This window comes from Camponotus floridanus, unplaced genomic scaffold (genome assembly GCF_003227725.1).
Source record: "Camponotus floridanus strain SB8 unplaced genomic scaffold, Cflo_v7.5 scaffold443, whole genome shotgun sequence".
NCBI lineage: Eukaryota > Metazoa > Arthropoda > Insecta > Hymenoptera > Formicidae > Camponotus > Camponotus floridanus.
This window is the reverse complement of record NW_020229596.1, coordinates 1-26606: the sequence shown is the minus strand read 5'-3', so window position 1 is coordinate 26606 and position 26606 is coordinate 1. Positions and strand designations below refer to the sequence as shown.

Genomic DNA, 26606 nt, shown 5'->3' with positions numbered 1-26606 from the left:
ACGCGTCGCGATAGAAATTGACACATATATATATTAACATGTCCAGAAATCTCCCTATATATATATGCATACTATATGTAACCTATAAATCGAATAAATTTACATATATGCACATATATTTTATAACCAAACTCAATAAAATAAAGGTATAAATACAATAAATAAGCGTTGCGATGGAAATTTACAAATATATATCTTAACTTGTCCAAAATTATCCCTATACATACGCATACTATATGTAACATACAAATTGACTAAATTTACATATACGCATATATATTTTATAACCAAATTCAATAAAATAACGGTATAAATACAATAAATACGCGTCGCGATAGAAATTGATATATATATATATTAACTTGTCCAACAATATCCCTATATGTATATGCATGCTATATGCATATACATTTTGTAACAAATTTAACAATAAAACAAAGGAGGAGATATAATAGACTGCTACCGCGACAAAATTAATCAGCACACAAAACATATATATATATATATATTACGAATATTAACAAATAATTAATATTAATAACCCCAAGATTTTATACAATAATTATTAATCTTATACGATGATTATTAAATACGATTCAGTAAAAACTTGCTGAAATCAATTTTCATAAGCAATATGCGAATACATATCTATACATATATATATATATATATATATGTGCTAATATAAAAGTCGCCCAAATGAAAATCTTCAAAGAATAAAATATTGTCAGAATCAAAAGACCTCTTGAATAAAAGATCACGGTAGAGCGTGCAATGAATTCTTCGAGCACATCCGTCGTGATCATTCTTAGAAGTAAAACGAGCCGCTTTTTCATACGTTGTTCCGAGAACTGTAAGAATAAAATTTCTTTTAGCGACATAATAACTATTAAGCGAAGCGATAATTAATTTCCATATATTCTTATTGTAAAATTTATTGTAATAATAATGGCTTAACGCATTAGAATTTATTAAAATATTATTCATAGACTTGAGTAATCATTAAAAGTCGACTTTGAAAATTTTAAAATATATACATATAAAACCACAAAAATTCTAATTGTTGAAGCCTTTATTAAATAAATAAAAATATATCTTGTAAATGATAAATTTCAATAATTAGTCTTAAGATAATTATTAAACCTGGGAATAATACATGTAATATGCCAATTTAAACCACGTAAACGAATTTTAAAAGGTAATTCATTAAAAAATATTACTGTTACTAATGTGTCTTATAAAGAGAAAGAATGCAGTGAGCATTCTTCGAAGGACATCCAGCATATCTATTTTTAGAAAAAGAGATAAGCCATCTTCGCATCCGTTGCGTTAGAATCTGCAATCCAAATGCTAAATTTTTCTTTACTAATTATTACTAATTATTAATTTACTAAATATTAATTAATTACTAATTATTAATTTTAACTATATACGCACCATTGTAAAAATCATTGTAATAATAATGGTTTAATACATCAGAATTTACCAAAATATCACTTAAAATTTAAACAATTGTTATAAATCGAACTCAAATTTTCTAATAACATAAATACGATATTATAAAAAATTCTGATTGTTAAAAATCATTATTAAAAACTATTCTAAAATTATTTAATAAATCTAAGACGCAAGACTTGCAATCCCTACCACAAAACTATCACCCACCACATCGCAAACTCATAGCAGGAAGGGATAGCTCCAGCAGCCGACCCACCAATCACCAAAAAGGCCCACCTCTTCTCCCTACCATTAAACATCGAACCAGAGGAAGGTATATAAGGCCGCCGCCGCCGCCGCCGGTGTGTCTCTGCGCCATTAACTCGCCTGTGTCTCAGCTCTCTCTACGCCCATCAGATCTCCAGCTCTCGAAGAGGACAAACCTAGAAGCCTACCGGACACCTTAACTTATTCGAAAATAACTTAGTCGCGATTCTGATTTTTTTTTTCTTTCGGGACTTAGTCTCAATCTCTATTAAGAGAGCTGTATCAACATTAACACTTTAATAAAGTGCTACCATCCAGCAACCTCTGACTCTTTGGCCATTCTCTGCGCTGCCTTGCCACTTCTTCAGGTTCTCACCGAGGTCGAGCAACCCAGGGAAGGAGCAGCGGTGCCTGCATTCATCCATTGATCCCGTCATCCGGTAAGGAAATAATAAAATAATAATCATTCTTAATCAACCTTGATAATAACTTCGTATATTAGGTTGATTTATTCTAGGCCTATTGACGATTTTCCCAGAATCTTACTTGCCCGTATACAGACTTTAAATTTTTCTTTCGAGTTGAATAATTTAAATTTCAACCGACCCTCTGAGAACGCTCGAAGCGTATCCTAGAGTGTAGCGTCGTTCGAGTTAGTCACTCGATGTGCATTGAGTAGCAAATTCTACTCCTCTGCCGCTTTCACGGAGAGCTTCTTTGCAAGAATTTCTCCGTGGATCCTGTGCCGCTGTGACGTGACGTCTTGCACATCGATACTAGACTCAGAATCTAAGACTCGCTCCTAGAGGATCTGTCGAAATAATAGAATTTATGCACTGGCTTACAAGTTAACTATCAAAACATTTTATGAATTTTATACTTATCTGAAGTAAGCCAGCCGCTTCCACCCGTATCCTCGTCTGTATCCTTGAATCTCCAGACCTCTCGGTGCAGCCGCATGCTCCTGGAAATTCAGTATATGCTAGATAAATTATCATCCGTTGTACGACAATTTTCCCCGAATCCTACCTGTCCGTATACAGACTTTAAATTTTTCTTTCGAGTTGAATAATTTAAATTTCAACCGACCCTCTGAGAACGCTCGAAGCGTATCCTAGAGTGTAGCGTCGTTCGAGTTAGTCACTCGATGTGCATTGAGTAGCAAATTCTACTCCTCTGCCGCTTTCACGGAGAGCTTCTTTGCAAGAATTTCTCCGTGGATCCTGTGCCGCTGTGACGTGACGTCTTGCACATCGATACTAGACTCAGAATCTAAGACTCGCTCCTAGAGGATCTGTCGAAATAATAGAATTAATGCACTGGCTTACAAGTTAACTATCGAAAACATTTTATGAATTTTATACTTATCTGAAGTAAGCCAGCCGCTCTTACCCGTATCCTTGTCTGTACCCCCTGAATCTCCGGACCTCGCGGTGCAACCGCATGCCCCTGAAAAATTCAAAATATATTAAATAAATCATTAATTGCTGTACCCCAACTGACTGTATATAGCCGAACGTTTCAACCATGATATGAGAACGAGTGAGATATACCATCATAATCTACATTCGTTTATCTCATAATAATCCATTAAGCCGTATTATTCGTCTTAACTCTATGAACCACCTTGCTGTGACTACATTTACCTTATAAAACCATTCATCTTAACAGGTACCTTTCTACGCATCATCGTAAGTAAACCCCTTTTGTGTTAAATCAATCGCATCAAACATACTAAATAGTCGTATTCCCTCGGTAGATGGTTAACCCCCGCCGAACTTCTTCCGTTGGACGCGAAATTCCCCTCCGTGCCGCGGGTATACGCCGCAGGCGTGCCTCCCGGTCGGTACTTAGGCTCCCTACAGCTCGTCAGTTGTTTGCCGACGAGAACGACTTAACAAGCAGAGTAACAAGGTACTCTCCAGTGCGTAGTTTCGCGCCCTCCCGCGCATACCCTTATCGTCCTCCCCGAAACCCTCCAGCGGTTCTTCAAGAGGAACACCAGCCCAGAGCCAGGCCGCCATCGCCCAATTTACTCCCCCATCCAGGATTCATCTAATCCCAGCTACTCGCCGGTCAGGACACCGGAAGATCTTCCTTCCATACCGGAAGAACGAAGACCCATAGAACAAAGCACAGAAACTGAGGCTGGTCCATCCAACCCAGGTCAAGTTCTGGATCCCCCTGAACCAAATTTCTACCCGGAACCAGAGGACCTAGTCTTACCAAGCAGTATCCAACCCCTCGCAGGACTAACAGACGAAGATTTTATCGAGATCTACGAATACTTGCAGCGAGATAATTTCTTCAACAACCGCGAATAATAACCATATCTAGATATCGCCTTAGAAATGCTATAGAGAAGAACATTAACTACATACACACATTTATACGTATAACAATATACACTATCTACAACTGTCAAATAATAACAATGATAACAATAATAAAGGATTTGTAAAGCTCTAAGGAAGCAAATAATAAAAGAAAACAGATCAAAAAGGATAAATTGGGTCAGGTTCAACGCATCTAATCTATTTCCCATCGTCAATCCCTCTCCTGAAAGAAGCGCAAAAGATTCTTAGTCTCTCGGCGTCCTAGGGTATAGCCGGCTTGGCAGGTTGCCCTGAAAAAGAAATAGAGAGAAGTTACAATTGCGTAACAAATAAATACGTGAGAAGTTACGATCGAGACGTAACAACGAAATCTCAAAACGTAACAATCTCCAGACCTCTCGGTGCAGCCGCATGCTCCTGGAAATTCAAAATATGCTAAATAAATTATCATTCGTTGTATGACAATCTTCTCCGAATCCTACCTGTCCGTATACAGACTTTAAATTTTTCTTTCGAGTTGAATAATTTAAATTTCAACCGACCCTCTGAGAACGTTCAAAGCGTATCCTAGAGTGTAGCGTCGTTCGAGTTAGTCACTCGATGTGCATTGAGTAGCAAATTCTACTCCTCTGCCGCTTTCACGGAGAGCTTCTCTGAAAGAATTTCTCCGTGGATCCTGTGCCGCTGTGACGTGACGTCTTGCACATCGATACTAGACTCAGAATCTAAGACTCGCTGCTAGAGGATCTGTCGAAATAATAGAATTTATGCACTGGCTTACAAGTTAACTATCGAAAACATTTTATGAATTTTATACTTATCTGAAGTAAGCCAGCCGCTCTTACCCGTATCCTTGTCTGTACCCCCTGAATCTCCGGACCTCTCGGTGCAACCACATGCCCCTGAAAATTCAAGATATATTAAATAAATCGTTAATTGCTGTACCCCAATGAACTGTATACAGCCGAACGTTTCAACCATTATATGAGAACGAGCGAGATATACCATCATAATCTACGTTCGTTTATCTCACAATAATCCATTAAGCCGTATTATTCGTCTTAACTCTATGAACCACCTTGCTGTGACTACATTTACCTTATAAAACCATTCATCTTAACAGGTACCTTTCTACGCATCATCGTAAGTAAACCCCTTTTGTGTTAAATCAATCGCATCAAACATACTAAATAGTCATAATCCCTCGGTAGATGGTTAACCCCCGCCGAACTTCTTCCGTTGGACGCGAAATTCCCCTCCGTGCCGCGGGTATACGCCGCAGGCGTGCCTCCCGGTCGGTATTTAGGCTCCCTACAGCTCGTCAGTTGTTTGCCGACGAGAACGACTTAACAAGCAGAGTAACAAGGTACTCTCCAGTGCGTAGTTTCGCGCCCTCCCGCGCATACCCTTATCGTCCTCCCCGAAACCCTCCAGCGGTTCTTCAAGAGGAACACCAGCCCAGAGCCAGGCCGCCATCGCCCAATTTACTCCCCCATCCAGGATTCATCTAATCCCAGCTACTCGCCGGTCAGGACACCGGAAGATCTTCCTTCCATACCGGAAGAACGAAGACCCATAGAACAAAGCACAGAAACTGAGGCTGGTCCATCCAACCCAGGTCAAGTTCTGGATCCCCCTGAACCAAATTTCTACCCGGAACCAGAGGACCTAGTCTTACCAAGCAGTATCCAACCCCTCGCAGGACTAACAGACGAAGATTTTATCGAGATCTACGAATACTTGCAGCGAGATAATTTCTTCAACAACCGCGAATAATAACCATATCTAGATATCGCCTTAGAAATGCTATAGAGAAGAACATTAACTACATACACACATTTATACGTATAACAATATACACTATCTACAACTGTCAAATAATAACAATGATAACAATAATAAAGGATTTGTAAAGCTCTAAGGAAGCAAACTAATAAAAGAAAACAGATCAAAAAGGATAAATTGGGTCAGGTTCAACGCATCTAATCTATTTCCCATCGTCAATCCCTCTCCTGAAAGAAGCGCAAAAGATTCTTAGTCTCTCGGCGTCCTAGAGTATAGCCGGCTTGGCAGGTTGCCCTGAAAAAGAAATAGAGAGAAGTTACAATTGCGTAACAAATAAATACGTGAGAAGTTACGATCGAGACGTAACAACGAAATCTCAAAACGTAACAATCTCCAGACCTCTCGGTGCAGCCGCATGCTCCTGGAAATTCAAAATATGCTAAATAAATTATCATTCGTTGTATGACAATCTTCTCCGAATCCTACCTGTCCGTATACAGACTTTAAATTTTTCTTTCGAGTTGAATAATTTAAATTTCAACCGACCCTCTGAGAACGTTCAAAGCGTATCCTAGAGTGTAGCGTCGTTCGAGTTAGTCACTCGATGTGCATTGAGTAGCAAATTCTACTCCTCTGCCGCTTTCACGGAGAGCTTCTCTGAAAGAATTTCTCCGTGGATCCTGTGCCGCTGTGACGTGACGTCTTGCACATCGATACTAGACTCAGAATCTAAGACTCGCTCCTAGAGGATCTGTCGAAATAATAGAATTTATGCACTGGCTTACAAGTTAACTATCGAAAACATTTTATGAATTTTATACTTATCTGAAGTAAGCCAGCCGCTCTTACCCGTATCCTTGTCTGTACCCCCTGAATCTCCGGACCTCTCGGTGCAACCACATGCCCCTGAAAATTCAAGATATATTAAATAAATCGTTAATTGCTGTACCCCAATGAACTGTATACAGCCGAACGTTTCAACCATTATATGAGAACGAGCGAGATATACCATCATAATCTACGTTCGTTTATCTCACAATAATCCATTAAGCCGTATTATTCGTCTTAACTCTATGAACCACCTTGCTGTGACTACATTTACCTTATAAAACCATTCATCTTAACAGGTACCTTTCTACGCATCATCGTAAGTAAACCCCTTTTGTGTTAAATCAATCGCATCAAACATACTAAATAGTCATAATCCCTCGGTAGATGGTTAACCCCCGCCGAACTTCTTCCGTTGGACGCGAAATTCCCCTCCGTGCCGCGGGTATACGCCGCAGGCGTGCCTCCCGGTCGGTACTTAGGCTCCCTACAGCTCGTCAGTTGTTTGCCGACGAGAACGACTTAACAAGCAGAGTAACAAGGTACTCTCCAGTGCGTAGTTTCGCGCCCTCCCGCGCATACCCTTATCGTCCTCCCCGAAACCCTCCAGCGGTTCTTCAAGAGGAACAACAGCCCAGAGCCAGGCCGCCATCGCCCAATTACTCCCCCATCCAGGATTCATCTAATCCCAGCTACTCGCCGGTCAGGACACCGGAAGATCTTCCTTCCATACCGGAAGAACGAAGACCCATAGAACAACGCACAGAACCTGAGGCTGGTCCATCCAACTCAGGTCAAGTTCTGGATCCCCCTGAACCAAATTTCTACCCGGAACCAGAGGACCTAGTCTTACCAAGCAGTATCCAACCCCTCGCAGGACTAACAGACGAAGATTTTATCGAGATCTACGAATACTTGCAGCGAGATAATTTCTTCAACAACCGCAAATAATAACTATATCTAGATATTGCCTTAGAAATGCTATAGAGAAGAACATTAACAACATACACACATCTATACGTATAACGATATACACTATCTACAACTGTCAAATAATAACAATAATAACAATAATAAAAAATTTGTAAAGCTCTAAGGAAGTAAACTAATAAAAGAAAACAGATCAAAAAGGATAAATTGGGTCAGGTTCAACGCACCTAATTTATTTCCCATCGTCAATCCCTCTCCAGAAAGAAGCGCAAAAGATTCTTAGTCTCTCGGCGTCCTAGGGTATAGCCGGCTTGGCAGGTTGCCCTGAAAAAGAAATAGAGAGAAGTTACAATTGCGTAACAAATAAATACGTGAGAAGTTACGATCGAGACGTAACAACGAAATCTCAAAACGTAACAGTAGAAATGAATGCTTTTAATCCGGATAACGCACGCCTGTGCGACGTACTAACGTGAATTAAACACTTTTTTTCAAGATAGCATGCGAGGATGCGTAGTACTGAACTAAGTTGAAATGAATGCTATTAATCCGGATAACGCACGCCTTTGAGACATACGAACGTGAATTAAACATTTTTTTTCAAGATAGCATTCGATGATACGAAGTACTGAACTAAGTAGAAAAGAATGCTTTTAATCCGGATAACGCACGCCTTTGCGACATACGAACGTGAATTAAACATTTTTTTTCAAGATAGCATTCGTTGATACGAAGTACTGAACTAAGTAGAAAAGAATGCTTTTAATCCGGATAACGCACGCCTATGCGACGTACTAACGTGAATTAAACACTTTTTTTCAAGATAGCATTCGATGATGCGAAGTACTGAACTAAGTAGAAATGAATGCTTTTAATCCGGATAACGCACGCCTATGCGACGTACTAACGTGTATTAAACGCTATTTTTAAAGATAGCATGCGCTGATCCGAAGTATTGAACTAAGTTGAAATGAATGCTTTTAATCCTGATAACGCACGCCTGTGTGACGTACTAACGTGAATTAAACGCTATTTTGAAAGATAGCATGCGATTTTACGAAGTACTGAACTAAGTAGAAATGAATGCTTTTAATCCGGATAACGCACGCCTATGCGACGTACTAACGTGAATTAAACGCTAATTTTAAAGATAGCATGCGATGTTCCGAAGTATTGAACTAAGTTGAAATGAATGCTTTTAATCCGGATAAGGCACGCATGTGTGACGTACTAACGTGAATTAAACCCTTTTTTTCAAGATAGCATGCGAGGATGCGAAGTACTGAACTAAGTAGAAATGAATACTTTTAATCCGGATAACGCACGCCTGTGCGACGTACTAACGTGAATTAAACACTATTTTTAAAGGTAACATGCGCTGATCCGAAGTATTGAACTAAGTTGAAATGAATGCTTTTAATCCTGATAACGCACGCCTGTGTGACATACTAACTTGAATTAAACGCTTTTTTTCAAGATAGCATGCGAGGATGCGAAGTACTGAACTAAGTTGATATGAATGCTATTAATCCGGATAACGCACGCCTGTGCGACGTACTAACGTGAATTAAACACTTTTTTTCAAGATAGCATGCGAGGATGCGAAGTACTGAACTAAGTTGAAATGAATGCTATTAATCCGGATAACGCACGCATGTGTGACGTACTAACGTGAATTAAACCCTTTTTTTCAAGATAGCATGCGAGGATGCGAAGTACTGAACTAAGTAGAAATGAATGCTTTTAATCCGGATAACGCACGCCTGTGCGACGTACTAACGTGAATTAAACACTTTTTTTCAAGATAGCATTCGATGATGCGAAGTACTGAACTAAGTAGAAATGAATGCTTTTAATCCGGATAACGCACGTCTATGCGACGTACTAACTTGAATTAGACGCTTTTTTTCAAGATAGCATGCGAGGATGCGAAGTACTGAACTAAGTAGAAATGAATGCTTTTAATCCGGATAACGCACGCCTCTGCGACGTACTAACGTAAATTAAACAGTTTTTTTCAAGATAGCATTCGATGATGCGAGTTACTGAATTAAGTAGAAATGGATGCTTTTAATCCGGATAACGCACGTCTAAGCGACGTACTAACGTTAAATAAACGCTATTTTTAAAGATAGCATGCGATGTTCCGAAGTATTGAACTAAGTTGAAATGAATGCTTTTAATCCAGATAACGCACGCCTGTGCGACGTACTGATGTGAATTAAACACTTTTTTTCAAGATAGCATTCGATAATGCGAAGTACTGAATTAAGTAGAAATGAATGCTTTTAATCCGGATAACGCACGCCTGTGTGACGTACTAACGTGAATTAAACGCTTTTTTTCAAGATAGCATTCGATGATGCGAAGTACTGAACTAAGTAGAAATGAATGCTTTTAATCCGGATAACGAACGCCTATACGACGTACTAACTTGAATTAGACGCTTTTTTTCAAGATAGCATGCGATCATGCGAAGTACTGAACTAAGTAGAAATGAATGCTTTTAATCCTGATAACGCACGTCTATGCGACGTCCTAACGTGAATTAAACGCTATTTTGAAAGATAGCATGCGATGTTCCGAAGTATTGAATTAAGTTGAAATGAATGCTTTTAATCCGGATAATGCACGCCTGTGTGACGTACTAACGTGAATTAAACGCTTTTTTTCAAGATAGCATGCGAGGATGAGAAGTACTGAACTAAGTAGAAATGAATGCTTTTAATCCGGATAACGCACGTCTATGCGACGTACTATCGTGAATTAAACGCTATTTTTAAAGATAGCATGCGATGTTCCGAAGCATTGAACTTAGTTGAAATGAATGCTTTTAATCCAGATAACGCACGCCTGTACGACGTACTAACGTGAATTAAACACTTTTTTTCAAGATAGCATTCGATGATGCGAAGTACTGAACTAAGTAGAAATGAATGCTTTTAATCCGGATAACGAACGCCTATACGACGTACTAACTTGAATTAGACGCTTTTTTTCAAAATAGCATGCGATCATGCGAAGTACTGAACTAAGTAGAAATGAATGCTTTTAATCCTGATAACGCACGTCCATGCGACGTCCTAACGTGAATTAAAGGCTATTTTGAAAGATAGCATGCCGTGTTCCGAAGTATTGAACTAAGTTGAAATGAATGTTTTTAATCCGGATAACGCACGCCTATAAGACGTACTAACTTGAAATAAACGTTTTTTTTTAAGTGTTACGTTTTGAGATTTCGTTGTTACGTCTCGATCGTAACTTCTCACGTATTTATTTGTTACGCAATTGTAACTTCTCTCTATTTCTTTTTCAGGGCAACCTGCCAAGCCGGCTATACCCTAGGACGCCGAGAGACTAAGAATCTTTTGCGCTTCTTTCTGGAGAGGGATTGACGATGGGAAATAAATTAGGTGCGTTGAACCTGACCCAATTTATCCTTTTTGATCTGTTTTCTTTTATTAGTTTACTTCCTTAGAGCTTTACAAATTTTTTATTATTGTTATTATTGTTATTATTTGACAGTTGTAGATAGTGTATATCGTTATACGTATAGATGTGTATATGTAGTTAATGTTCTTCTCTATAGCATTTCTAAGGCGATATCTAGATATAGTTATTATTCGCGGTTGTTGAAGAAATTATCTCGCTGCAAGTATTCGTAGATCTCGATAAAATCTTCGTCTGTTAGTCCTGCGAGGGGTTGGATACTGCTTGGTAAGACTAGGTCCTCTGGTTCCGGGTAGAAATTTGGTTCAGGGGGATCCAGAACTTGACCTGGGTTGGATGGACCAGCCTCAGGTTCTGTGCGTTGTTCTATGGGTCTTCGTTCTTCCGGTATGGAAGGAAGATCTTTCGGTGTCCTGACCGGCGAGTAGCTGGGATTAGATGAATCCTGGATGGGGGAGTAATTGGGCGATGGCGGCCTGGCTCTGGGCTGTTGTTCCTCTTGAAGAACCGCTGGAGGGTTTCGGGGAGGACGATAAGGGTATGCGCGGGAGGGCGCGAAACTACGCACTGGAGAGTACCTTGTTACTCTGCTTGTTAAGTCGTTCTCGTCGGCAAACAACTGACGAGCTGTAGGGAGCCTAAGTACCGACCGGGAGGCACGCCTGCGGCGTATACCCGCGGCACGGAGGGGAATTTCGCGTCCAACGGAAGAAGTTCGGCGGGGGTTAACCATCTACCGAGGGATTATGACTATTTAGTATGTTTGATGCGATTGATTTAACACAAAAGGGGTTTACTTACGATGATGCGTAGAAAGGTACCTGTTAAGATGAATGGTTTTATAAGGTAAATGTAGTCACAGCAAGGTGGTTCATAGAGTTAAGACGAATAATACTAATCTTATATTATTTTCAGCTCTTATAAGGGGATCAAAAACGCTATAATACAAATAATTCACTCTAATTACTGCAATTACAATATTCTTTCGCCTAGAAAAGCATTATAATTCATATTAAATAGCCTTATTGATCTTCCTTCTATTAAGCGCCTGCAAAACCGCAGCCGTTTATACTCTTAAAGCGCCTACAGACTCTATATCGTATATACAAACGCCTAAAAACTTATACCTTTAATACAGTATAAGCAGCGCCTACAGAATAGTAACCTCTTATACTTTTAAAGAGCCTGCAAGACTTCAACCCTTTCTACATGGGATGGTAAAGTCAATTCCTACTTTACCGACCAAGGATAAATGATAATATAGGAAATTCCTACCTTACCGACTGATGATAAAACAGATTTCTACTTTACCGACTTTTTGTTACCGACACTTTTCTACCTTACCTACCTATGGTAACATACCGACTTTTTGTTACCGACACCTTACTACCTTACCGACTTATGGTAACTTACCAACCCAACGACTTACCGACCCACCAGTTACCGACGTTCTACCAGGAGCATACCTCTTTTATGAATATGCTACCCTGATACTTTAAAATTTTAAAACTTTAATTTTAAAGATATTAACCAACAAACATACATATATTTATATATATTCTTTCACTAGGAGCATGCCTCTTTCATATACATGCTATCCTAATACTTTAATTTTATTTAAATTCAGAAGTTACCGACATACTAACTTACCGACTTACCGACGTATACCTCTTATGAGAATATACTATCCTGATACATTATAAATCTCTAAACCCAAATTTTGAGGACCACAGCCGAATATTTACACATGTTTTTACATAATTCCATATATTTTCGACTCCCTAATCTACAGGGAGGTCCAAATGTTAAATTCCATTATTCTTACAAATTTTGAAGTCTTGTTGGTAAAACATATTTCTTATACGTACACATACTATAGATACTTTTATTTAGCCGTCTACATATACTATATATGCGTTACTAAATACGCATATTCATATTGTTTATAACAAAGATTCGACCATGAGCTCATCAGTTAAATAATTTATAATAATTTAAAGATAAGCCGGTGCGACAATTCGGCGACGCAAATCTATTTTAATCGAAGGACACCTGTCACATAAATTATACGAAAAAATATCGAATGTCACTGATAACCTTCAAGAAAAATATCAAGTATCAGAAGAATTGTTGCCAAAAGTGACTCATCGATGACTCACCGCATCCGGTTGCATCAGAATTTTTGCTACTTCCTGATTGGCTACTCTACTTCCCCCACCACCTCAAGACCCAAAAACGGGGACGCAATCATCGTTCAAACGCCTACGCAAAATTGCGCACGCATCACCCTTCTACCGATGAAAAGCTGCGCACGCATCCAATTTTAAGAGGGGAACCAATCATCAGAGACTCCGCCCTGCGAAAAGGAACCTGCTCCCACTCTGCGACAATTGCCCAAAAAGTAGGAATCCCGTTATAAAAACCCATGCAGAGCGACTCTCTTCGCATTTGACTCGATTTGACACTCAGTTCTTTTAAATTCACACACGTGAGCATTTGACTCTCAGTTCTTTCAACGTATAACCTTCACGCAGTCACGAGTATTTATTTTTGAGCCGAAAAGGACTTAGTCCGAGAACTGTCAAATCTTTGTACTTGGAACAAAGTATATTAAAGTTTTATTTTATCATCACTTGAGTCTTCTGCCAGTCATTCATCACCGGCTCCTTCAACTCTCCTACAGCGACGTCACCGAGGTAGACTGTCCTCCCTGGAGATCTTCAACTTCACTCTGCAGTACTCATTGGTAAGTACCTATTTCTTTTATTTTACATACTTCTTTACTCTCGTGATTCGCAACGATATTCTACTACATTTACTATCTCTTTATTACGATCTACTACGATCAATTATTGCATCTATGTCTACTCTTGAGATGCCTATACGCAATTATAATTAAACAATTGAAATAATATTGCAATTACACGTCTGATACATAAAGATTTATCGAAGATATTATTAGTATTATTAATTGAATCATTAATACGAATTATCGAAGACTCATTAAAGAGCTTCATCATAAAGACGAATTTATAATCGATTTCAATTTCCGAACAGACTTCCTTAAGTACATTCATGAAAATCACATATAACGGTAGTATGTCTGTCTCTTTTTATCACTAGATTCTCGGCGCGAGATTCAAACGAATATTATTAAAGGAATCATTTTAACTATTTGATTGAAGGCTAAGCAAGCCGATACGGTATCTATCCTTTCATTTTCCAGTACCTCTGTATTCCTTCAGCTTTATAATAAACGAAATAAAAAGCAATCTATTTCCCTATCTACCGAAAGTCCAGAAATTTCTACGAATCTACATATATTTTTCATGTATAATATATAAGGAGTTGGGGAACCTGCCATCTTGTTTTACCATATTTCATGGCAGCCCGCCATTTTGTGAACAACTTTTAATAGTACATCGCATATTCTTATTGAAGCAATTTGCCAATGAATTAATTCACTTTTATTAACTTTATTATTTTATTTCATTTTAACAAATTAATTAATTTATTTTATTTAAAATTATATTTGTATGACTCATCGTCGTATGACTCATCATATAATTTATTGAAATATTCTGTTAACGAACACCTGCTGTATGACTCATCATCGTATGATTCATCATTGTATGACTCATTTTTATTTTATTTTATATTCGTATGATTCATCATTGTATGACTTATCATAAAATTTATTATAATATAATTAAATTCATTTATTAAATTAAAATCTTTTATTAAATTGAACATTTGGCAATTTGAATTATTTTAATTTGAATTATTTTATTTTATTATATGAAACATTTTATTCAAATCAATTGATTTCTTGTATTTCATGAACTGTTGCCGCATCTGCGCGATACTTTACCGCTGCATCTGCGCAACTCTATTTTAATTATTTGCGATGGTATATAATTAACATGTCTCCTTATATGATCTTCTCTCTCTAATATGCTGGACTGCTTCATCTCTCTTTGATCTGCTATATGCGTATAAATATTTATTTGCGATAATACGTCACTCTATTGCAATATTCATTTTTAACAGGTTTCACTTAACATCAGCAATCGTGAGTATTCATCATACATCCCCATGGATAAATATTCGAATTCTAAATAACAATTTACCCCTAGATGGTTAGAGTCAGGCAGCGCAACTCGAATAATAAAAGATCCCTTATTCCTATACGGAATCCGGGCGTACAGAGACGCTCCCTCTTACGCGAACCCCGCGAACCAATCATCAGTCATCCGTCAGGCGACACAGAAACAGCCATAGAAATTGTCCAGGCAAGCGAAGACAATACAGTTACCCTTACTGAAAGTCCCCCTGATTTCCCTACTACATCGGAGATTCTCCCCGACTATCAAGAGTCAGAACCCGAGGAAGAAAACATAGAAATAACTAGCGACGTCCATAACGACAGCTTCCTCCTGGAGATTAACATCGGACAGCCGCACATACAAATACCTGTGGAGACATTTCTCGCCTGGGAACGAGAAGCCGAGATCAGACGGACTCCAGTTACGCACGATAAGCAGACGCAGTGCCCTGAAATCTCCCTTTCCCCTAGCCATGCGCCTGCATACTCTAGAGAATACTCACCAGTTTTGAATTCGCACCACAGATGGTATCTTCTCCCTGAAGAAGACCCTGAGCAGACATTAAACAATATTTTCTACGGCATAGACGAGGTAGATTAAATCCTTTATTTTATATTACGCGCCCACGATCAAAGAGAGAAGACCAAAGATTAAAATGTACTAGAGGATATTAAATAAATCTATATAAATTTGTACTTTTCCTAAAATAAAGTGAATCTTTATTTCTTAACACGCACGATCCACAAGCATAATCCTTCGGAAAGCAGATAAATCCAGCGATCCAATCAAAGCAGTTAGGTCCAGAGCTCCCGGCGATCCCGAGGTATAGCCGGCATTGCGTAGGTTGCCTCAAAAGATAAATTGGGAGACGCACTTCGCTCATCTGTATGGTAAGCCCAGCAGGTCTGATCCTAGAATCAGAGAGTGAGGGAATAGTTACCGAAAACTGGAGAAGTAAGACGTAACAACGGAGAAATTCTTTCAGAGAAGCTCTCCGTGAAAGCGGCAGAGGAGTAGAATTTGCTACTCAATGCACATCGAGTGACTAACTCGAACGACGCTACACTCTAGGATACGCTTTGAACGTTCTCAGAGGGTCGGTTGAAATTTAAATTATTCAACTCGAAAGAAAAATTTAAAGTCTGTATACGGACAGGTAGGATTCGGAGAAGATTGTCATACAACGAATGATAATTTATTTAGCATATTTTGAATTTCCAGGAGCATGCGGCTGCACCGAGAGGTCTGGAGATTCAAGGATACAGACGAAGGTACGGGTAAGAGCGGCTGGCTTACTTCAGATAAGTATAAAATTCATGAAATGTTTCGATAGTTAACTTGTAAGCCAGTGCATTAATTCTATTATTTCGACAGATCCTCTAGGAGCGAGTCTTAGATTCTGAGTCTAGTATCGATGTGCAAGACGTCACGTCACAGCGGCACAGGATCCACGGAGAAATTCTTTCAGAGAAGCTCTCCGTGAAAGCGGCAGAGGAGTAGAATTTGCTACTCAATGCACATCGAGTGACTAACTCGAACGACGCTACACTCTAGGATACGCTTCGAGCGTTCTCAGAGGATCGGTTGAAATTTAAATAATTCAACTCGAAAGAAAAATTTAAAGTCTGTATACGGGCAAGTAAGATTCTGGGAAAATTGTCAATAGGCCTAGAATAAATCGAACTAATATACAGAGTTATTATCAAGGTTGATTAAGAATGATTATTATTTTATTATTTCCTTACCGGATGACGGGATCAATGGATGAATACAGGCACCGCTGCTCCTTCCCTGGGTTGCTCGACCTCGGTGAGAACCTGAAGAAGTGGCAAGGCAGCGCAGAGAATGGCCAAAGAGTCAGAGGTTGCTGGATGGTAGCACTTTATTAAAGTGTTAATGTTGATACAGCTCTCTTAATAGAGATTGAGACTAAGTCCCGAAAGAAAAAATCAAAATCGCGACTAAGTTATTTTCGAATAAGTTAAGGTGTCCGGTAGGCTTCTAGGTTTTTCCTCTTCGAGAGCTGGAGATCTGATGGGCGTAGAGAGAGCTGAGACACAGGCTGAGTTAATGGCTGTTACGTCCCGCAATGAAAAATTTTCAAAATCTTTATACTACACTATATCGCATATTAAAATTCCAAAACTATATCTATATCATAATCTTTACCTACTATTGTTATATAATAACGTCTATATATATATATATCTGTCCCTCGCTGACAGCATATGTGTAGTACACTCATTGAAAGTCGCTACAGAATACCTGAAAATTATAGAAAATATCAATAAAATGTCACAATATTATCATATCGTCATTACTCTATATAAAATTTCGTTATACTAGTGGAACTAACCGTAAAACCAGCATTAGCAAATATATTTAAATATATATATATATATATATATATATAGACAAAATCTAACAAAATGAACCTAACCGTTATCATTGGAAACTTATTGAATAAACTTTAATTAAAAATATTGAAAATCTTAAAGCCACAATAATGTAAAGAATTTCAAATCTAGAATATATATATATTTACAAATATCTTTCATTATTCAAACAATCAATCGTGATGAAACAGATTCGATAACGATTCATTTTGTTAACAAAAAAAAAAACCACAATAGATGAAATAAAAAAAAAAAACAATATATGAAAAGAAAGAAAAAGAAAATATATATACTTACGTAGAATAGATTTAAGTTCTAGTTAAAGTATCGTGAAGTGTAAAATCAATTATCCTTCCGATAAGTATATATAATCCGCACTCTTCAAATAGTTAGAATATTTTCCGCCTTCATACGCGTATACTCGTACATAGATCCCCAATTTTAAGAATCTGTAAAAGGAAAACCCATCGATATAAGCCAAATCTAGTAATCCCATATTTTCCAGTAGAGACAAGAAACACTCTTATAAAGTAAGAATCAAAACCCTCAACGATTAACATTAATAGAATTGCTCCACAAGCCCCTTTTAAATAATTATTAACAGTATAACCTTAAGGACCTAGCCATATAAAAGGAGACGTAAAGACTTGATTTACAAGCAAAAATGCTTAATACAAATAATTAATAAAATAAACTCCGCACAAAAACTAAATAAAATCGTCTTTACAATAGTGACATATATATATATTCATATAAAGCCACTCAGTAAAAATACGTACTCATTACATTACGAACAAATAACCGAGAACAAACGTACAATACGTTCAAAAGAAAAATTATAACTCTTATACATGACACTTCTAATAATAAACTCTAATACCATGACCAACAGATTTGTTGAAATAAGATTACATTTTTAAACAAGCATAAATACCGCCTCTTATATATACATATATATCTGAAATTTTGTGTCTAACATCTCCATTACTATTTAGGAGAACTATAAGACTCAAATATCACTCGAATTATACTTTACTCAAAATATACATACGCTACCCACATATATATATCTGATCATGATTAATTCTATTACATATATTGAAATAAAATCGCTATATTGATCCTACTAACCTAATTATTAAATGAGACATACACATAGATACACCAAACGGAACAACAAAATGTACCTGTTGATCATCAACAAAATTTATAAATATAATGACTTAAAATTCAAGAGAATAAATTAAATAAAATTAAAATCCGTATCTGTTTCTATTTGATCTGTCGGATAAATAAAAGTCCCCCAACTATTCTTTATGACATACAGAATTTATTAAATAAATATAGTATGTGCTAACCAGAAATTAATAAGAGTTTTTTTTTCTCGATGAAATAAAATTAATTTATAAAACATTTTGTTGAACCAAAAGAATAAATAAAAATATAATAATAAGAACGTCTATGCTTATATATATATATATTGTTGGAATCTTGTAGCACAAATCATAGGCTTGAACATCTCCCTCTCTCTCCCGCGTAAACATCTCTTAAATGTAGATTCTCACCACTAGAAACCTGAAAAAGAAAAATCGTAATTAATAAAAGGTCTATATACAATTTCCTATAAAATAATTGAAGAGGATAATGACCCTCCAAGATAATATATAATCAAAATATAAAATTTCTCAATTTAACGCTGTACATTAATACTAAATTATTTCATGACAAATGTCCTACCAATAACCAAGGACATAAATTTTAATAATATTTAAATCGGACACATGCATATATTACATAACCCAATTATAAATAAATACGGTAAGGCAAATTACTAACAATAATAGTCAATCGCCATGTTATAGAAAACTAAATTCGTATAATTAATATATGCAATCCCTTATAATATCAATGAAAATTAACGCATAAGAATTAACAAAAGAAATAATAAGTTAACATTATAAATATGTAAAATAATAAAATAAAGGGAAATATTTACGCTTACTTATGATTATCAAACCATAAATATGAAATGATTTATAAGCTTCCCTTTTCCCAATGAATATATATATATATATTCTCTAATAACGTGTAGGAAAAATATATAATAAAAATACAATTAATACACATACATGTACATATATTAAACACGACGATTTTTGCCCTACACGGATATCGCGAATAAACTAAGACAAAATAATAATCCCTTGAGAAATCAATGCTTTGACCAATGAGAATTTAATAAAAGATATTTCCAGCAACAGTATTCCTAAGCAAATTGTAATAAATTAGATAAAATCATTTTGATATATGAACAATCGAAATCTTAATGCATTAATCAAAATTTAAAATTATTATATGATCAATGATAATTCAATATTTCATTTATATAAAGCAAAAGTATCAACATTTATAAAATCTTATTGTATGCCGTTTATAAAATTAATATCTTAAGACATACAAACCAATATTAAAATTTTGATACATATACGTATACACATTCTTGTTAATTAATAATATAATTTTAAACCTTGTATTCCTTAACTTCCTCTAAAAAGAAATTAATACTAACAATCAAGATCTATATAAAATCCCGCGATGTGAGCGATTTTTAATAATCATCCACCTCGACATCGACAAATCCAAATATCATTTAAAAGTAAAGCCACGGTAGTCCTGCACCTGAAAGAGAAAAGTTAATTAGTTAACGAATCTCAAAATTTTAATGAAACATCAATAATAAAATATAATTGGAAGAATCAAATATTAACGATAAAATTTAATAATTAAATTTTAGCGACAGACTTGATAAATTACTTGGCAGAATTGATTAAATAATTAATATGCATAGTACATGACAGGCAAAGCATATTATATAATCATAAAAGCAACACAATCGCCTTTAAATAATTAAAAATATAATAATTAAAACGTGCTAAAAATATAATAACATAATATTAATAGGTACGTCTTATAGTAGTACCATTAAAAATACTTATATAATCAAAAATCCTTACAACACCGATGTCTTAACTAAAAACATATATATATATATATGTTTATATATATATATATTTATAAAATTATGCGTTGAAACAACCCCTATAATTTTCGACGTAGAAATGTTGATCCATCAACCCTCTTCCTCCCCGTATATAAATACATGTACGCTCCCATTCGGTAACCTGTAAAAGAAATAAAACAATTAATACAAAATAAAGCCAATACTTGGCGTAGACTTTGTTAGGATAATTCATTAAACGAATAAAGATTAACGATAAAAATCTGACGACCTTCTAGTAGCTTCCCCGGTGATTATTCTAGCAGTAAAATTTTAAAGGCAACCCCAAAAACAAAAATTTAAAATGTTTGTAACTTCGATATCTTTTACAATAGAGATATACTAAGGGCATAATTGTGATCCCATTACCAAGTAGATCAACGTACTAATCGATTAATTAATCAAAATAAGTACACGTCCTAATATGCTCCCGTATATAGTTCTAAAATAACAGTCCCTACTCACTAGAAGTATAAATATGATGCTAACAATCAAATTTACCAAACAAAAGTGTTGTAACTTCGAGATCTTTTACAATAGAATTATAAAAATAATATAATCATGATACCATGACCAAGTAGATCACCACACTAGTCGACTAATTCATCAAAAAAATGACGTCCAAATTTGGGTGAAAATGCTCTCGTATACATCTCTGGGATAATAATTCCAACATATTGGGTATATAGATGTAACCCCTCACGACGATAATATTTTATTTTCCATTGACCATCGATATACTGCTCCCAGTATAACCTATAAATCATAAAACCAAATAAATAATAGCTATGCACTAAATAATATCGCGATACTAATAATCGAAATACAAAACAAAATCGTATAAATATCAAACGAACTCTCCCTCTAAATAATATCATTAAAATCAAAATTACTAGTATCCGACTTAATATCGTCACAAGGATAACATAACAAATACAAGAATAATAAATGTTAAAATATTTTATAATAATATAATTTAAGTGCCATTGAATAATTACAAGATATATATATATTAATCCCCAACTAACAATGAATATTTAATAAATATCCTATGAAACTTGTAAAGACAAAATTATAAATAAAAACGTAAGATAATAACCAAAATTTAACAATTGATAAAACTAATAAATTATATGGTACTAATAATTCTCTATGATTAAAATTGAAATTGCTTAAATGCAAATAATAATAATAACACTAATAACAATAATAATAACAATAATAAATTTGCATAAATTTTAATAAGACTTACCCTTAGAAATAATAATATATCCTTGACCATCAACATTTTAATTCAGCACTGCTTGTTTTTCTTGCTAAACCTGTTGACACCTAAAAACAAATAAAAATGAATATATGTTCTTAGACCATAAATTAATAAAAATATTAACGATAAGAAAATTTCAGAAACAAAATTTTGGTAGTAAAATCTAGCTTCAAATTCTACAAAATAATTCTAACAATTATACATATGAATATATATATATATATATGTATATATATATATATGCATCCACTCTTATAACCAATAATAAATGAATAATAAGACCTTAACAAATAAAATATTCACTTATAATAAGCTAATAACGAAATTTAACCAAATACTAGCGGCCCATAACACAAATAATAATTTAAAGTGATCTTACCTGAAAATCAAATAAGAATACCTTATATGACGAAGTCACATGACCCCCCTCCTGGATGCCTGAAAAATTAATGTAAAATAATATTTGGTCATAAGAATAATAATTTCTAACACGAGGCTGTCAATATTTTATAAAAATTTGCAAAGCATTAAGTATAACAAAATGGATAGCATCTATATGCTTAAGGCATATACACATGAGCCAATGAAAAGAAAGAAAAACCAACTAGCATAAATGAACAAAATAATATAAAATTTAGATTAAAATAATTAAAAAATCAGAATAAGGCCAATGAACATCATCAAAAATCAACCATGAACATTTACGATCACACCCTTCTATATATGAATGCATGTACCAAGCCTTATAAAATATTAACACTTCATATAAAAAGTTTTCAACTATAATAATCCCCCTTTTTCAAGTACTTTAATGACAAAATTTCATAATACCAAACCTTATTAAGTATAATTATGTCAGAATATTACTTACTAGTAAGTCTTCATATGACGAAAATATATGGACACCCTATATTCGTGTTCCTACTCACCGGGTACCCCCCTGGCAAAAGTATCGCCTGAATAAATAAAATAATAATATTAAGGATGGACACCTATAGCTACTATGAATATAAAATGTATATACACAATTGTAAAATGCACGAACATTTACATATGAGCACTCTTATACGTATATATATATATATATATATATATATATATATATATGTACGTGCATATGAACATATGCAAATTTAATAATGTAAGACTAAAACCTTCCGAGAAATGAATAGAGCCCAGGTACATAATGTGCAAAATGACACTCGAAAAATAGAATCTAAATTCAAAAACTTTATTAAATAAAAATAAAAAATTACAACAATGAATATAATGACAGCAACTTCTTACCATGCATAATATACATGTATCATTAAGTCAAAGGAAATAAAACGTGAAAACACGAGAGAAATAGAGAAATAATATGTGTACTTACGAATAATACTGCACAAAGAATATTATGCGTATAACTCTACGAGTCGAACAAGCGTGCAAGGCCAAGTCCAGCACGTCGCGTTATCTCCATTGGAATTTTTAAACATCCTCTCCCGACCTAAAGGCAGAGGGAAGATCTAAATTCGCGCTCGCATGAATGCAAACCAAATTAATACATCGACTTCTCTTTTATAATTAAGCATTAACAAAGCATTTTCTATTAATATCACACTATTATCCAGTATCATATACCTCTATATACATATATATGCATACTATATGTGACATATGAACTGACTACATATACACATATGCATACATATTTTATAACAAAATCCAATAAAATAAAAGTAGAGACGTAATAAACAATCGTCAGGACAAAAAATTAACAAATATTAATAGATAAAAATATACACCTTTATATATATATGCATACTATATGTAACCTATAAATCGAATAAATTTACATATATGCACATATATTTTATAACCAAACTCAATAAAATAAGGTATAAATACAATAAATAGCGTGCGATAGAAATTACAAATATATATTAACATGTCCAAAATTCCCTATAATAGCATACTATAGTAAATATAAATTGAATAAATTTACATATACGCATATATATTTTATAACCAAACTCAATAAAATAACGGTATAAATACAATAAATACGCGTCGCGATAGAAATTGACACATATATATATTAACTTGTCCAACAATATCCCTATATGTATATGCATGCTATATGCATATACATTTTGTAACAAATTTAACAATAAAACAAAGGAGGAGATATAATAGACTGCTACCGCGACAAAATTAATCAGCACACAAAACATATATATATATATATATTACGAATATTAACAAATAATTAATATTAATAACCCCAAGATTTTATACAATAATTATTAATCTTATACGATGATTATTAAATACGATTCAGTAAAAACTTGCTGAAATCAATTTTCATAAGCAATATGCGAATACATATCTATACATATATATATATATATATATGTGCTAATATAAAAGTCGCCCAAATGAAAATCTTCAAAGAATAAAATATTGTCAGAATCAAAAGACCTCTTGAATAAAAGATCACGGTAGAGCGTGCAATGAATTCTTCGAGCACATCCGTCGTGATCATTCTTAGAAGTAAAACGAGCCGCTTTTTCATACGTTGTTCCGAGAACTGTAAGAATAAAATTTCTTTTAGCGACATAATAACTATTAAGCGAAGCGATAATTAATTTCCATATATTCTTATTGTAAAATTTATTGTAATAATAATGGCTTAACGCATTAGAATTTATTAAAATATTATTCATAGACTTGAGTAATCATTAAAAGTCGACTTTGAAAATTTTAAAATATATACATATAAAACCACAAAAATTCTAATTGTTAAAGCCTTTATTAAATAAATAAAATATATCTTGTAAATGATAAATCTCAATAATTAGTCTTAAGATAATTATTAAACCTGGGAATAATACGTGTAATATGCCAATTTAAACCACGTAAACGAATTTTAAAAGGTAATTCATTAAAAAATATTACTGTTACTAATGTGTCTTATAAAGAGAAAGAATGCAGTGAGCATTCTTCGAAGGACATCCAGCATATCTATTTTTAGAAAAAGAGATAAGCCATCTTCGCATCCGTTGCGTTAGAATCTGCAATCCAAATGCTAAATTTTTCTTTACTAATTATTACTAATTATTAATTTACTAAATATTAATTAATCACTAATTATTAATTTTAACTATATACGCACCATTGTAAAAATCATTGTAATAATAATGGTTTAATACATCAGAATTTACCAAAATATCACTTAAAATTTAAACAATTGTTATAAATCGAACTCAAATTTTCTAATAACATAAATACGATATTATAAAAAATTCTGATTGTTAAAAATCATTATTAAAAATTATTCTAAAATTATTTAATAAATCTAAGACGCAAGACTTGCAATCCCTACCACAAAACTCTCACCCACCACATCGCAAACTCATAGCAGGAAGGGATAGCTCCAGCAGCCGACCCACCAATCACCAAAAGGCCCACCTCTTCTCCCTACCATTAAACATCGAACCAGAGGAAGGTATATAAGGCCCCGCCGCCGCCGCCGGTGTGTCTCTGCGCCATTAACTCGCCTGTGTCTCAGCTCTCTCTACGCCCATCAGATCTCCAGCTCTCGAAGAGGACAAACCTAGAAGCCTACCGGACACCTTAACTTATTCGAAAATAACTTAGTCGCGATTCTGATTTTTTTTTTCTTTCGGGACTTAGTCTCAATCTCTATTAAGAGAGCTGTATCAACATTAACACTTTAATAAAGTGCTACCATCCAGCAACCTCTGACTCTTTGGCCATTCTCTGCGCTGCCTTGCCACTTCTTCAGGTTCTCACCGAGGTCGAGCAACCCAGGGAAGGAGCAGCGGTGCCTGCATTCATCCATTGATCCGTCATCCGGTAAGGAAATAATAAAATAATAATCATTCTTAATCAACCTTGATAATAACTTCGTATATTAGGTTGATTTATTCTAGGCCTATTGACATTTTCCCAGAATCTTACTTGCCCGTATACAGACTTTAAATTTTTCTTTCGAGTTGAATAATTTAAATTTCAACCGACCCTCTGAGAACGCTCGAAGCGTATCCTAGAGTGTAGCGTCGTTCGAGTTAGTCACTCGATGTGCATTGAGTAGCAAATTCTACTCCTCTGCCGCTTTCACGGAGAGCTTCTTTGCAAGAATTTCTCCGTGGATCCTGTGCCGCTGTGACGTGACGTCTTGCACATCGATACTAGACTCAGAATCTAAGACTCGCTCCTAGAGGATCTGTCGAAATAATAGAATTTATGCACTGGCTTACAAGCTAACTATCAAAACATTTTATGAATTTTATACTTATCTGAAGTAAGCCAGCCGCTTCCACCCGTATCCTCGTCTGTATCCTTGAATCTCCAGACCTCTCGGTGCAGCCGCATGCTCCTGGAAATTCAGTATATGCTAGATAAATTATCATCCGTTGTACGACAATTTCCCCGAATCCTACCTGTCCGTATACAGACTTTAAATTTTTCTTTCGAGTTGAATAATTTAAATTTCAACCGACCCTCTGAGAACGCTCGAGCGTATCCTAGAGTGTAGCGTCGTTCGAGTTAGTCACTCGATGTGCATTGAGTAGCAAATTCTACTCCTCTGCCGCTTTCACGGAGAGCTTCTTTGCAAGAATTTCTCCGTGGATCCTGTGCCGCTGTGACGTGACGTCTTGCACATCGATACTAGACTCAGAATCTAAGACTCGCTCCTAGAGGATCTGTCGAAATAATAGAATTAATGCACTGCTTACA

At 35.2% G+C, this 26606-nt stretch overlaps 2 long non-coding RNA genes across 2 annotated transcripts; one reads left to right on the top strand and one right to left on the bottom strand.

The window, feature by feature from the left end:
* The first annotated feature begins 1655 nt into the window (after positions 1–1655).
* LOC112639059 lies at positions 1656–3721 on the top strand. Its single transcript, XR_003123271.1, has 3 exons — positions 1656–2144; positions 3376–3395; positions 3464–3721. It is a non-coding gene; the product is annotated as an uncharacterized LOC112639059 (long non-coding RNA).
* Positions 3722–11445: 7724 nt separating this feature from the next.
* LOC112639060 lies at positions 11446–17197 on the bottom strand. Its single transcript, XR_003123272.1, has 3 exons — positions 16885–17197; positions 11835–11854; positions 11446–11766 (listed from the first exon to the last, which is right to left on the bottom strand). It is a non-coding gene; the product is annotated as an uncharacterized LOC112639060 (long non-coding RNA).
* Between the last annotated feature and the right edge of the window lie 9409 nt (positions 17198–26606).